Source organism: Schistocerca serialis, chromosome 12, assembly GCF_023864345.2.
Source record: "Schistocerca serialis cubense isolate TAMUIC-IGC-003099 chromosome 12, iqSchSeri2.2, whole genome shotgun sequence".
Lineage (NCBI taxonomy): Eukaryota > Metazoa > Arthropoda > Insecta > Orthoptera > Acrididae > Schistocerca > Schistocerca serialis.
This window is the reverse complement of record NC_064649.1, coordinates 27,354,674-27,365,712: the sequence shown is the minus strand read 5'-3', so window position 1 is coordinate 27,365,712 and position 11,039 is coordinate 27,354,674. Positions and strand designations below refer to the sequence as shown.

Below are 11,039 nucleotides of genomic sequence, written 5' to 3'. Positions count from 1 at the left end.
AATGTAGTCGAATTAAATTGGGTGATGCTGAGGGAATTAGATTAGGAAATGAGACACTTAAAGTAGTAAACGAGTTTTGCTATTTAGGGAGTAAAATAACCGATGATGGTCGAAGTAGAGAGGATATAAAATGTAGACTGGCAATGGCAAGGAAAGGAAAGCGTTTCTGAAGAGAAATTTGTTAACACCGAGTATAGATTTAAGTGTCAGGAAGTCGTTTCTGAAAGTATTTGTATGGAGTGTAGCCATGTATGGAAGTGAAACGTGGACGATAAATACTTTGGACAAGAAGAGAATAGAAGCGTTCGAAATGTGGTGCTACAGAAGAATGCTGGAGATTAGATGGGTAGATCACGTAACTAATGAAGAGGTATTGAACAGAATTGGGGAGAAGAGAAATTGACTAGAAGAAGGGATCGGTTGGTAGTACATATTCTGAGACATCAAGTGGTCACCAATTTAGTATTGGAGGGCAGCGTGGAGGGTAAAAGTCGTAGAGGGAGATCAAGAGATGAATACACTAAGCAGATTCAGAAGGATGTAGGTTGCAGTAGGTACTGGGAGATGAAGCAGCTTGCACAGTATACAGTAGCATGGAGAGCTGCATCAAACCAGTCTCAGGACTGAAAACAACAACAACAACAACAACAACAACAACAACAACAGTAACTGTAATACACATTCAGAAGGACATAAAGTATAAAATTTAAGCAACTCTCCACAGGTTTCGTGTTAAACCGGCTGCGACAAAAGTGCTGTACTGTGTAAATGTCGTTCAGTTTTCTTATTCGCAGTCAGTATTAACCACGATAGCAAGGCATTTAAAGAGAAGTTGTTTCTACTATACATATTTTTCTTCTTAAATATAATTTTAAATAATTTTGTATACCCAACAGTGCACTGTTTTTTCTTTCTCGCAGTCTGTTTCAGCAGAAAACAGGAAAGGCGTAGTATGGCTTACTAGGTTATGATTAGAATAACACTACGTATTCCGAATCGTCCTAAACTTCGTAGTCCTACCCGTTCGCAGAGGAATTAGATGCATTGCAGAGGTCTCTCTCATTCCCCGTTTACCAGTGATCGCAACCAATTTACCCATTCACTCTAAGCGACTAAAATTTTCAATCGAAATTCCCTTTGCAAAGCCAATATAGGCTGAAAGGAGTAAAATCGAGAAACTTAAGCCAATACAGAGGCTTTCCGGCAATCATTACTGCTCCGCAAGCGGAACAGGTGTATTCGCCGGCCGGTGTGGCCGAGCAGTTCTAGGCGCTTCAGTCTGGAACCGCGCGACCGCTAGTGTCACAGGTTCGAATCCTGCCTCGGGCATGGATGTGTGTGATGCCCTTAGGTTGGTTAGGTTTAAGTAGTTCTGAGTTTCATGGGACTGATGATCTCAGATGTTAAGTCCCCTAGTGCTCAGAGCCATGTGAACCATTTGTAACAGGTGTATCGGATATTGCTCCCAGAAGTAGCTTCCTGAGATGGCTTGCGAAGTGCTGATGTAGATACAGATCGGTGTTCCCGTACAACCGCAGGTAGTATATCTACAGTTCACTGGGCATCATAGGATGTGTGGCGGCGGGTACTTTGTGTACCAGTCTCATTTTCCCTTTCCGTGTTCCAGTCGCTTATGGTTCGCGGGAGGAACGGTTGCTGATCAGCCTACGTCTGAGCTCGAAATTCATCCTCATGTTCTTCTCGCGATAATATGTAGGAGAAAGCAATATATTTGTTGTTTCTCCTATGAATGAATGTACGTTCGCAGAACGTTGAAAGTAGGTCATACCGCAATGCAAGACGCTTTTCTTGCAGCGTCTGCTACTACTGCAGTTAATCGATTATTTCCGTGACAGTTCCGTGCTTGCTACATGAACCCGTAACGAAACGTGCTCCTCTCCTTTGGATCTTCTATATTTCCTCAATCAGTCATATGTGGGAAGACCCCCTGGCTGACTAGCAATATTCATGTATAGACAGAGTGTTTTGTTATCCACGTCCTTTGTTGTTGGAGTAAATTTCCTGTGGCTCGCTGTAGCGAATTTGTGTGACATCTGCCTTACTTGCGATTAATTTTATGCAGTCGTTCCACTTCAGATCTATACATACATGCATGAAGTACTTAGGAGTATGTGTAAGTGCTTAGATTGATCATTCTGTAATTTTGTAACCATACAGTAACGGATCTCCGAGTATTCGCAATACGTTAAATTTACATTCAGGGTCAATTGCGACTCATTGCACCAAGGGTCGGTCCTCTGCACCTCTTCTTTTTCGTTACAATTTTTTAGCACTGAGGCTTCTCTGTATACAACAGCATCATTCGCGAAAGCCTCTTGGAACTTCCGACGTTACCTGCTACGTCATTTATTTATATATATATATATATATATATATATATACAGTGTGTTTCAAAAAGAATGTACGTATTAGAAAGGATTATTTTGTTCAAACTATTGTCGGTACGCCTCGGCTCCGCTGTTGAAGAAACGAATACATCAGTCTAGTTTATGTTAATAGCCGCTAGATGTCAGTTGTCTTCTGTTTGGCTTGGTAAGTCATACGTTTAAAATGGCTACTCCGCAGCAGAAATCATTTTCTGTTCTCGAGGTTGCGAAGTGCAATTCCGTGATTACAGTGCAATGACGTTTCAAGATGAGGTACCAAACTGATCCTACGAGTTGGTGGAACATTCGCGGATGGTATCGACAGTTTCTAGAAACAGGATGTGTATGGAAAGGAAAGTGTCCTGCCCGCCCTCGTGTTCCTGAAGAAAATGTTGCGCGAATTCCAAATTAGTCCGTAAAAATAAACTAGTCGTGCCAGTCGGGAGTTACAACTGCCTACAACAACAATTTTTCGTGATTTGAGACGTCGGTTGGTTATGAAGCCGTACATGTTACAGCTGTTAAACGCTCTGCGTCCTGATGACAAACGCCAACGTGTGGCATATTGTAACGAGGTTCTTGCTGCTATTGACAATGATAACACTTCCGCCCAACGCACAGTGTTCGGTGATGAAGCGACTTCCCATGTTAGTGATCAGGTAAACAAACACAATGTTCGAATTTGTGGGCTACAGAACCCACATGCAGCCATTGAACATGTACGAGATTGGCCCGAAGTCAATGGGTTCAGTGCGATATCCAGATCATCTGTTTATGTATTATGTTCTTTATATTATTGAAAAAACCATAAAGATTTCTGAGGTTACAGCGAATTGAATGTTTAATAATTGTTAAAATGGTTCCATATAATTTGTTACTACCTAGTTGATGAGAATGTTATATAATGCAAATGTCAAAGAAAAATAAAAAAGAAAATGTAACGCAATGATCATGGTGAAAATAATTTGTAGTATGTAGAGGAATTGATATGCTGTATTTGGCTGTGTAATGCAGTCTAAGTAGCATGTTGGTTAATAATGGCCTATATCAGATAAGGTCTCAGTACAACCTCTAGGTATTTATTACACAGATTGAGCACTTCATACATGGAATACATGAATTTTAGCTTTACATGAGAAATATGTACGTTTGTAACTTGTTCGTAAAAATAGAATATAGTTCATTGCTACTTGAATGCATTATTCCTTAAATAACTTAATACATTTCTGATACAGAAAATTCATTGATTGCAGCGCACATAAGATGTATTGTCTAATTTTAGAATTGGATTCCTCTGCAGTGTCTCTCTGAGCAGTAAATATACGGTTTTGTTGGGAGCTGTTTTTAATTTATTTTCTTTGCACTAACTGTTAATTCTCTGAAGCAGTTGCGTGCCTTTTGTCTCCAGTGCTGCTCTCGAATTGGCTGACACCACTACGAGCAGGTCACCTCCGTAAGCCACCACACCTCTTACCCTGTCGTCACGGTCCAGGGTGTTCAGCAAGGGCTCGATTGCGATATCACAGAATATTGGTCCGCAGATAGAGCCCTGTGGACATCCCTTTGCTCTCTTGACAGCCTTCCGTGTTCCAGCCCTCCACTCCGCCACTCTGCCTCTGCAGTAGTCGTGGAGGCTATTGTAGAGGGGAGCTATGTCGATTAGAATGGCGGCCGCGTATTTGTCGCTGATGCTATTTGTAACTGTCAGTGCTTGGTTGACGGCGTCTTCTATTGATCTGCCTTCTCTGAAGCCGAATTGATAGGGCGTTAGGCCGACGAGGTGTCAGTGCGTTTGTAAACGGTCACACAGGAGCCTTTCCTGTACCTTGCGGAGAGTGTTTAAGGGGAGCCGGAGGTGGTCAAATCCAAAAAATTAAGATTTTTTTTTTTTGCTACCGAAAATTAATTGGAACATTCCTCTTTAATGTAAACTTCGAATTATTGCTCTACTCGCCCTAGAAGTGGAGTTACTACCATTTTCCCCCATGCCTGCAGAGGAAATGGGCGGGCGCTGAATGCATCTAACACGCTCTCCTCTCGTGACTTCCTGGCGAACTGCTTGGGATTTTGTCGGCCTGTTGCGCATACAGCGCCTTATGTTACGCATACAGCGAGTGTGCAAGGGTTGGCTACATTGTTTTCTGTGACAAATGAAGCGCTAAGAGCGCGGAACATCGTCTCTTTGCTGTTTGCTGTTTACCGTTTCGAATTAGTTAAGTGTTGCGCCTGTTGTTGGTAGTATTATACTTCTTGTGTAAAGCGTTGTTTTGGTTACGATGCCACGTTTTAGTAACCGTGTATATAAGAAGAGGAAGAACGTAGGGAAAAGAAAATGAACACTAATACCAAGTTGCGATACTACAATTACTGAAACAGTGCGTTCTTCTGCTAAGCAACACATGGCCGGCCATAGCCCTGTGACATCTTCTAGCAAGAAGCTGACCGGTGGAAGTGACAGATTTCGTGAATATGTTAGTGACAGTGATGATATTAACGAAGTACTGAATATTGGATTATTATCTTCTGTGCTGAAAGAAAGTGTTCTGTGCAAAATGTGTTAAAGTGTAGGAGTGGGACTAGAGATAACAAAGCACTTTGGTTTAGCTTGTGAGATAAAGATAATCTGTGCATGTTGCAAGTATCAAGTGACTTTCTACAATTCACATGCCAGTCTCTTTGGTGAAAATTGACGATCTAGAGTGTTTGATCTGAATGTTCGACTTGTGTATGGTCTTCGATCCATTGGAAAAGGGTCTGCTGCTGGTAAACTGTTTTGTGGTATCATGAACTTGCCATCGCCTCCAAGCAAATTTGGGTACTACTGTGAACTGGTAGGATCATCTGTTGAAGATGTGACTTTGAAAACCATGAAGGAAGCAGTGGAGGAGATTGTAGAAATGAACAGTGGTTCTAGGGATTTGGTAGTGGCATTAGATGGTTCCTGACAAAAGAGGGGTCTTCAATCCCTGAATGGGGTTGTAACTGCTACTTGTGGTGATAGTGCAATAGTGATAGATGTTGCAATAGTGATAGATGTTGCAATATTATCAAAACATTGTAGCTGCAAAAATAAAATCAAAGGAGAGCATAGTGGAACCTGTGAGGCAAATTTTAGTGGATCAAGTGGAGCAATGGAAGTGGATGGAGTGAAACAAATTTTTTAATGTTCAGTTCCCAGATACAACGTTAGGTACAAATACTACCTTGGGGATGGCGACTCCAAAGGTTTCAAGACTATAGAGGAACTGAAACCATATGGAAATAAATTTGTAGTTGAAAAGTTGGACTGCATTGGGCATGTGCAAAAGCGTATGGGTGCAGGGCTTCGAAGGCTCAAACAAACTTTGGGTTCAAGTAAGCTCAGTGATGGAAAGACAATAGGAGGGAGAGGCAGGCTTACTGATGAGGTGATTGAACGTCTACAGCGATACTATGGGTATGCTATAAGGCAAAATACTAGTAATGTTAGTGACATGAGAAAAGCAGTGTGGGCATTGTTCCTTCATACTGCCTCTTCCAATGAATACCTTCAACACAGCCTGTGCCCAAAATATTCCTGGTGCAAATATAATGCAAAAAAGGACTATGATCACAGACATGGTTTGCCAGCAACTGTGATAAATGCAATAAAACCAATTTTTCATGACAGCACAGCCAGAATTGTTACACAAATGTCTACACTGAAAGATGCAGAATCCTAATGAGAGCGTAAATAATTTGATTTGGAAAGTGATTCCTAAAAGGGTTTTTGTAAGCATAAAAACACTGCACTTTGGCATTTACGATGCAACAACAACCTACAACCAAGGGAACAGTGTGAAGTGTGAAGTTCTGAAGGCATTAGGATTTACAGTTGGGGTGAACACTGTACGAGCACTAAGAAATATTGACAGAGAAAGGTTAAGAGGAGCAGAAAGAGGAGAAAGGCATATGAAGTATGATGGAACAACAGGCCAGAAAAGAAGACCCTGATAATCCATCCTATAGTGCAGGAATGTATTGAGAAACTTTGATAGCCATTTCCTGTAAATTATAATTTTTCGAATATAAGGAACATTTTCTCAAAATCCACTCAAGCTAGAGAGACGAAATCTTCATACAGCACTCCTAGTGGTCAAACTTACATTGTAACACAGCCATTTGGCAATATGTTCAGTAGTTTCATTTCAGTTTTATTATCAAGCAATTATTTGTAAAAAAAATTTGGGTCATTAATAAAAAAATAATTGGAAGGAAACTAGAAAGGATACTCCAAAATCCCTCTGTCATAAATGCAATACTAAACCACTCTATATGTAAAAAAAATTCAAATTTTTCTATTTGGTAGTTTATTCATAAATGTTCGTCAAACTTAGTGATTTTAACATGGGCAGCATAGGCACCACCGGCTCCCCTTAAGAGACAGATCGTTCGGTACGTTTTGGGGTCTGTTGGCTCTTTGTCTTGTGATTGCCTGATTTGTTTATACATGTCCAGAACATAACATATTAAATATAAGTTGTTATACGTGGTGTATCATACATATATATTACAAGTATTACCGAGAATATGTGCATATTATATATATTCCATGTGCTGCCCAAAATTTCGCTGCACAGACTGCCTTATCATTGGCGATCATCAGGTCGTCCATGGACACAGGTTCTGACAATTTCCTGCAGTTGAGTAGGTGCTGTTGGTCGTGAGGCTCACCATACATAGTTCGTCCCCTGAGATGTATCCCTATTCCTTCATGTTCTCCTTACGCAGAGATACTCCAGTTCTTAGTCTATTGCGTACCTTCCGTGTCTTGTAGGGGAGATGATGACCTGTAGCAAGTTCTTCCTTCTCTGATCAGCTTCGCCAGAGTTGTATCCTATGGTCTGCAGGTGATGCCTGGATTGGTTGCGTTGTCTAGAGAGAACCTTTTGTCGACTTGAGTCTCGGTGTGTAATGTTCGCTTCCACTTCATCTGTTGTTCTCCTTCAGATGTCTGGAGGTGCTACACCCATGAGATAGTAGATTTTGTCAACAGGGGTTTCCCGCAAGCAGCTGGTTACTGTTAGTCCTGTTTCATTTAGAGCAATATTTACCTGTTTGGCATGGCTGGAGTTCTGCCATACAGGTGCTGCATATTCAGCAGCGGAGAAGCACAAAGCGAGGGCAGATGTGCGGAGGCCCTGTGGGCGTGCTCTCCAGTTCGGTCACTTTCCTAATAATGTTGTTCCTCGCACTGACTTTCATTTTTGTATCAATACAGTGCGTTTCGGTTTTTAAGCCTGCTGATTGCGGTCGCGACCTCTTGCGCGAATTGCATGGTTACACTGTCACTGATGTACGGCTGCCTCGTGCTCTCTCTTAGGTCGGCGTGGTGTCGTTCGTCTTGTGTGGGGTCGTCATCTGAGAGGAGCCTGTTCAGGAGATATTCTGCTGTGCTTCTGCATCCTCTGGTCATTGTGCCGTCAGCTTGTTTTAATGTTGACAGGACTGTCGTCGTCTTAACTCGTTTCTATCTTGAATGGTTGTCCCCAGATGTCGTTCTGTAGCTGGGTTTGTACAAAATTGGTCCAGTAGTCTTGCCTTGTTGTCTTTAGTTGTTTCTGGTATTTGTGTTCAGCGTTACGATACAGATCAAGTCTTACCTCTCTTTCAGGGGCTGTCTTTGCTTGTTGGTTTTTGTCCCGTGAATCCTTCCTTAGTCTTGCCAGTTCTGTCGACCACGGTTGTTTCTGTCCCCACCCAGAATCCCTCCACATGCAGAATCTTTGACCGCCACTCAGAGGAATTTCCGTCTCCAGCTCAACTTTTTCGCGTAATGTTGGTGCTCCAACAACCTGCAAAGCCACTCCGCTATACGCTAAGAACTTCCGTGAGACAGATTCTACATTCAGGAAAAAACCTGGCCGCGTCACCTGAAAACGTTGAAGTTGTACGTCATGCAATTCGACAGAGCCCAACCTATCTGCGAGACGACACGCACAGTCTGTCTGGTTATCATATTCGTCTCTTCGACGCACTTTTGCAACGTCTGAAATTTCATCCCTAGAAAATTGCGATTGTCCGGGAGTTGACACTTGCATTTTGTGAGGAGGAAGCGTTTTGCTGAACTAATGAGAGATGTTTGAACAAGAACCAGGAATTGTGATTCTAATGACGGATGAGGCTCATTTTCACCCAAACGGCAGTGTTAAGAAACAAAACTGTCCTTATTGGTCTTCAAAGAACCTTCAGCTACTGCCTTGTGACAGGGCCACAGTGTTGGCTGGATTAGGGAAATTTGGTGTCGTAGGGCCTTACTTCTAGCCAACGGCCTTGCCGCAGTGGTAACACCGGTTCCCGTCAGATCACCGAAGTTAATCGCTGTCGGGCTGGGCTAGCACTTGGATGGGTGACCATCCGGTCTGCCGAGCGCTGTTGGCAAGCGGGGTGCACTCAGCCCTTGTGACGCAAACTGAGGAGCTCCTTGATTGAGAAGTTGCGGCTCCGGTCTCTTACACTGACATACGCCCGGGAGAGCGGCGTGCTGACCACATGCCCCTCCATATCCGCATCCGGTGACGCCTGTGGTCTGAGGATGACACGGCGGCCGGTCCATACCGTTGGACCTTCACGACCTGTCCGGGCAGAGTTTAGTTTTTAGGGCCTTAATTTTTTCAAAGGAAGTGGGAGAGCCGTCACCGTAAACTCGGAGCGTTATTTGACCGCGTTGCGTGAATTTCTCGTCCCGAAACTTCGCTGCCGCGGAATAAATAGACGAAATGTTTACTTTCAGCAAGACGGCGTCACACCTCGCACTTGATCTGTATGTACGTCTGAAGTAAGGAGAAACTGTTTCCAGGGAACTTCATACCAAGAAGTGGTTGACTGACCATCCTGCTCTCCAGATCTGACTCTCTGCGTGACTTTTGTGGGTCTTCCACAAGAACGAAGTGTAAATCAGTAAGTCACGTAATGTGCTTCAATTAAAGAATGCCATTGAGCGAGAGATTTGTGGTGTACCACGTGTTGGAGAGTGTGACGACAAACTTCACGTAGAGGGTCGACGAGTGTGCCGAAAGAGAGGGACAGTACTGAAAGAACATTCCTTCGCAAATATTTTGTCAAAATTAACATATAAGCTGTAAACGGTTGTTGATTGTGTATCTTTTGAAATAAATCTCTGCATCTTAAAATTTCACTGCGTACTATAAATTCAAATACCAATGGACAACACTCTCACTGTATTACAACCAGTGGCTGTGCCCTATCTTTTAAGTCTCGGTGACGCTATCTTTTAACAAGATCCCCCCCTGCGGGTCCGGGGATTAGAATAGGCCCGCGGTATTCCTGCCTGTCGTAAGAGGCGACTAAAAGGAGTCCATCCCCCTCACGGGGGTAGTTCGCGCCTGCGTCCACGACCTATCATCGTGGTCCTTTTGGTTTTTTCACTTCTCGTTTCTTTCTTCCTTCCTTTTGTTGGTTCCTTTCTTTGCTCTTCTCCACCTCACTGTCTTCCTTACTCTTTCCCTTGCCTTCTCCTTGCCTTCTCATTGCCTTTTTCTCCTTGCCTTCTCATTGCCTTCTTCTCCTTGCCTTCTCATTGCCTTCTTCTCCTTGCCTTCTCATTGCCTTCTTCTCCTTGCCTTTTCATTGCCTTCTTCCCCTTGCTTTCTCATTGCCTTCTTCTCCTTGCCTTCTCTGGTCTCCGCCTCGGCGTTTGAGACAGTCTGTCCTCTTTCTCCCTCTCTCTCTTCTTTTTCCTCTTCTTCCTTCCTCCCTGTGCGTGCCTGAAGGCCGACCCACGCGTTCGCACGCGTAGCCGGTGACGGGGTAACGCGTAAGTCCCCGCCCTGGGTAGACATGTAAGGCACGCGCGTACCCCCTGGTAAAGGCCAGGCCCGGGGAGGGGTGATTGCCTGAGCTGATACCTTCTGACCATGCCGATTGGTCCCTCCGTCTGTTTCTCGGGAGGTGTGACCTGAGGTGTAAACATTCACCTAAGGCGGGAGTGCCCTCTGAGAGGGTCCCCACAAGGAAGGAGCGCGCCATCGGAGACGCTGGCAATCATGGGGGATTCCTCCGCAATGGATTCTACTCCATCTCTTTCGACTTCGACCCAAAAACGGAAACGTGACCAGCCAACAGTGACAAAAGTACTACCGCCTGCCCCACAGTTCCTCGTAGTTTCTCGAACTGAGGACGGAAAGGATTTTTCCTCTGTCAACCCTTTCGTTATTCAGAAGGGCGTAGATGCCATAGCCGGATCTGTCAAATCCTGTACCAGGTTGCGTAACGGCACCTTATTACTAGAAACTGAGAATGCCTTTCAGGCACAAAAACTGCTTCGGGCCACCCTCCTGTACACGTTCCCTGTCCGGGTGGAGGCCCACCGAACTTTGAATTCGTCTCGTGGTGTGGTCTATACTGGCTCCCTCGACGGATTGACTGACGAGGAGCTTCAATCATTCCTCGCTGAGCAGGGCGTGACGGCTGTCCATAGGGTCATGAAAAAGGTCAACAATGACCTTGTACCGACCCGGACAATTTTCTTGACCTTCGATAGTGTTAAGCTGCCATCGCGCATCAAGGCGGGCTACGAGGTTATTTCTGTTCGCCCCTATATCCCGACACCTACGCGCTGCTACCAGTGTCAGCGTTTCAATCACACTCGACAGTCTTGTTCCAATGCGGCTA

General features: G+C 44.1%; 1 pseudogene; it reads left to right on the top strand.

Annotated features, from left to right (window-relative positions):
* Positions 1-8,668: 8,668 nt before the first annotated feature.
* LOC126428624 (5S ribosomal RNA) lies at positions 8,669-8,786 on the top strand (annotated as a pseudogene).
* The last annotated feature ends 2,253 nt before the right edge of the window (positions 8,787-11,039 follow it).